Source organism: Nicotiana tabacum, chromosome 5 (assembly GCF_000715075.1).
Source record: "Nicotiana tabacum cultivar K326 chromosome 5, ASM71507v2, whole genome shotgun sequence".
Lineage (NCBI taxonomy): Eukaryota > Viridiplantae > Streptophyta > Magnoliopsida > Solanales > Solanaceae > Nicotiana > Nicotiana tabacum.
Genome location: NC_134084.1, coordinates 30,605,937 through 30,610,641, shown reverse-complemented (window position 1 = coordinate 30,610,641; position 4,705 = coordinate 30,605,937).

Below are 4,705 nucleotides of genomic sequence, written 5' to 3'. Positions count from 1 at the left end.
CATTGTGCAAGCTTTTGGAGAAAGATGCTAAGTTCAACTTCAATGATGATTGCATGAGAGATTTTGAATTGCTAAAGTTCAAGTTGACTACTACTCCCATTATCACCGCTCCAAATTGGAGTGTTCCTTTTGAGCTCATGCGTGATGCAAGTGATGTAGTGGTAGAGGTTGTTTTGGGGCAACATATCAACAAGAATTTTCATCCGGTCTACTTTTCTAGTAAGACCATGAATAAATCCCAAGTCAACTACACCGTTACAGAGAAAGAGCTCCTTGCCATTGTATTTGCTATTGAGAAGTTTCGCCCTTACTTGATGGGTGCAAAAGTGATTGTTCACATAGATCATGCGGCACTTCGTTATCTTATGAGCAAGAAAGATTCCAAAGCTCGATTGATGAGATGGGTGTTGTTGTTGCATTAGTTTGATATTGACATACAAGATAGAAAAGGGAGTGAAAATCAAGTGGCAGACCACTTGTCTCGTTTGGAGGAGGAGGGGAGGCCACATGATGGCTTTGAAATCAATGACTCATTCACCGATGAGCAACTCTTGGATATTTCAATAAAGGAGGTGCCATGGTTTGCGGATCTAGCAAATTTCCTTGTATGTAGAATCATCCCGGATGAGTTCTCTTCAAACCAAAGGAAGAACCTCAAACGGGATTGTCAAGATTATTATTGAGATGAACCATACCTTTTTCGGATTTGCACGGATGGGGTGATTAGAAGATGTGTACCAGAAGAAGAACAAGGTAAAATTCTTGGGGCTTGTCATTCTTCGCCATATGGTGGTCACCATGGTGGAGCGAGAATGGTGGCCAAAGTGCTAAGTTGTAGTTTCTATTGGCCCACTCTTTATAAGGATGCAATTGATCTAGTGAAACTATGTGATGAATGTCAAAGGACCGGTGGAATCTCGAAGAAAAATGAAATACCCCTCACCACCATTTTGGAGATTGATATTTTTTATGTGTGGGTATTTACTTCATGGGTCCTTTTGTGAGTTCTTGTGAAAATACCTACATCTTGGTCGTGGTTGATTATGCGTCCAAAAGGGTTGAGGTCATTGCTCTACCCAACAATGAGGTGATAAGTATGGTGGCGTTCTTGAAGAAGAATATTTTCACAAGGTTTGGTACTCTACGTGCTATCATAAGCGATGGGTGGGGGTCACATTTTTGCAACAAAGCTTTCGACACCTTACTCACCAAATATACTGTAACTCATAAATTCACAACTCCCTATCATCCATAAGCAAGCGGTCAAGTAGAAGCCTCCAACCGGGAGATAAAGAGTATTTTGTCCAAAACAGTGAATGCTAACCGGACGGATTGGTCCAAGAAACTTTATGATGCTTTATGAGCTTATAGGATAGCTTACAAAACACCCATCGGAATGTCTCCATATCAGTTGGTGCTCGGAAAAGCTTGTCATCTTCCGGTGGAACTTGAGCACAATGCCATGTGGGCTTTAAAGAAGTTGAATCTTGAGTGGGATTTTGCCGCTAACTTGAGGGTGACACATTTAAATGAGTTGGATGAGTTCCGGTACCATGCATATATCGTCCTTATACAAAGTGAAAATAAAATATCTTCATGACAAATACATTTGGAATAAAGAGTTCAAAGAAGGTGATCATGTATTGTTGTTCAATGCACGGTTAAGGATGTTTCCCGGGAAATTAAAGTCTAAATGGAGTGACCCGTTTGAAGTTGAGAGTGTGACACCCTTTGGTGCATTGGACTTGAAGAATAAAAATGATGAGGTTTTTCGAGTCAATGACCACCGGGTGCAGCATTATTTGGGAAAAGTTGGTAATGGACACGTTGTGGCGGTGATTCATTTCAAGTGATAGTAATCTATGTCATGCCACGACATTAAATCAGGTGCTTCTTGGGAGGCAACGCATGTTTCTTTTTTTTCTTTTTCTTTTCTTCTTTGTAGATAGGTATTATTTTTGGTGCTAACTGGATTTGAAATGTGTTGTAGGGATGAGTGTGCTTTGCAGGAATGCTCAGAAAATTGGCTAAGTGTGGAAAAAAGTACGGACCACATATGTATTGTGCGGGCCGCATATGTATTGTGCGGACCACACAATTGTGAGTGCTACATCAGAAAGGAACTGCGACCGCACAGTTTCAGTACAGACCACACAAATTGAGATGGGAAATTGCAAACTCGCTGAAGTTTGGTCTTTTAGAGAAATGGCCAATATGCGGCCGCACATTAAATTCTGTGGTCCGCAGTCAAAATCTACAGTCGCACACCAAATTATGCGGATCGCAGATTATCAAAGGCATTTGAACCCCAGGTAACAGAGTGCAGACAACAGAAGGAAACTTGTAGCCGCGCTCGTCCTCTTGTTCCCCAAATCTGTGCACCAGTATAAATAGTATCCTTAGGGCTACTATACATTTTTTTCCTTCTCTGAGCACTCAAAATTCTAAATCATTGAAATTGTTTGTTCCATTATCTGCCACACCCAATCCACATCTATGTTCACTCACTTGCACTACTTCATAGCTGGTAAGCTTCAATTCTCATAGAATTTTTCAATTTTTAGTTTAATTTATAATTTTTTTGGTAGTTTAGGCCATTTGTCAATAGATTTAAATTTTATTACCATGTGGGATTTAATCTATAATGGGTACACTGCTAATTGCTTTATGGGGACTGGGTAAATTGATTTGCATGTTTACTTGTTAATACCATGTCAATTCTTGCAAAATTTTGTAAACCCTAGGAGTCTGATCGACTTTGGTTTGAAATCTGTGGCCACACAAGAAATTGTGTGGTCCACAAAAGTAAAGATTAGGGTACTGTACGAGAGGCTGAATCTACGACCACACTTGAAATTGTGCAAAATGCAGAAATCCCACCGCAGCCGTAGAAAAGTGTATGCGGCCGCATAATAGCCTATTCTCTGTCTTCAAAGAGTTGGCATTTTGGGATATCCAATGTGTGGCCGCAATGATAATTGTGCAGACCGCACTTTAAATATATGGTCACACTCAAAATTGTGCAGACCGCAGTTCTATATCTATGGCTGCAAGTTCAAATTGTGCGGTCCGCTCAACCCAGTCTGCGGCCGTACTTGTAATTTTGCAGACCACACTTCCCCACACTGCAATCATATTTCACACTATGTTCATTGTCTGTTTTGAACTTGAATTACAACTAACTCCTGCTGCTGCTTGTTACAAAAAATTGTTAGATCACGAGGCCGTGGAGATACTTCAAAGGGGAGGGGTGAACCTTCCAAAGGCCGAGGCAAAAGTGCCTTAACAATCGCCCTTCAAATATTTTATAACCAAGAAGGCTACAGTTTGCCGAGATAGAAATATAGAGCCTGTTGAATCCAGTTCTTATGTCCCGTCTAGGTAAGCATCGGAGGGCAACTTGGTTGAAGAGCAGCCGGTTGTCCAATCAAAGCCACCGAGGAGATTTCAACTCTAGGACGAGCCTTCCATATCACAAAGCACCTCTGAGGGTTCGGAGAGTGCTAGTCAGGCTTTGGAGCCTTCCTTTACACATGTCCCTGAGGCATCATCGACTTCAGTTGATGATATTCTGGATGATGGCCAAGGGGGTGATACCGTAGTTGCCGGCCTAGAGGGGTCAAAGAAGAAAGAGGTTGTCACACCTCCTTTTCCTACACCCCCGGAAGGGAGCATAAATATAAGGGGAGTTTTTCCAACTTGAAGTGACAATCGAAATGGGATTAACTTATTTAAAGATTTAGAGTCGCCACTTGGGAGATTTATGGTGTCCCAAGTCACCAGTTTTAAATCCCGAATCGAGGAAAATTGGATCTGTTCGCAAACCAAAAATCCGAGTAAGGAATTCTGTTAACCCGGGAGAAGGTGTTAGGCATTCCCGAGTTCCGTGGTTCTAGCACGGTCGTTCAACCATTATATTCAGCTTAATTATCTGATTTTAAACAATTATGAACCTATGTGCAAATTTTAACTTTTAACCGCTTTTATTCAATTTTTAAAGAAGATTGAACGTCGTTTAAAATACGTTTTTGGATCACGCCACATGAAATGCACCCGCAATCCTAAACATATTTTATTCGACGTTTAAAGATTTGGATTTGGGTCACATGAAATGCACACCCGAATTTAAGGAAAGTAATTTTTAAATAGCGCGCCTAAAGCAGCTACGCACTTGCAGCTTTGCGAGGGCCATGGAGATTCAACTAAATGGCACACCTCGAATTCTAAGGATAAACAAGATTAATTAAACGAGGTCCATACATACTCCTAGCGACCCGAGTAATTAAAATGAGACGAGAATAACCAAATCCCCCTTTTTTATGTCCAAATTCCTTCTCGTTACCAACCAAAACATACATCCAACTTCAATCTTTCTTGAATCAAAAAAGAAAAAATCAACCCTTGGTCTTGTTGACTTGATATTAACAGAAGCAAAGTAAGATACTAGAGATTCATATCTATTCCCTACTAAAGCATCCATGAAACTTTAACATAAATAAACATAATTAAGAAATTTTAGACAAACAATGTCATAACATAACACACACATAACGTCCATAGTCATCAAAGATCAATATTGAGAGGAAATTAAAAATCAGAGAGAAGTTAACCTCAAAACAACGCAATGTTGGTTTTGAAATGCATAACACCAGAAAATTTGGACAGCAACAATTCGACGGAACCATGAGTATGCCCGGAACCCTCG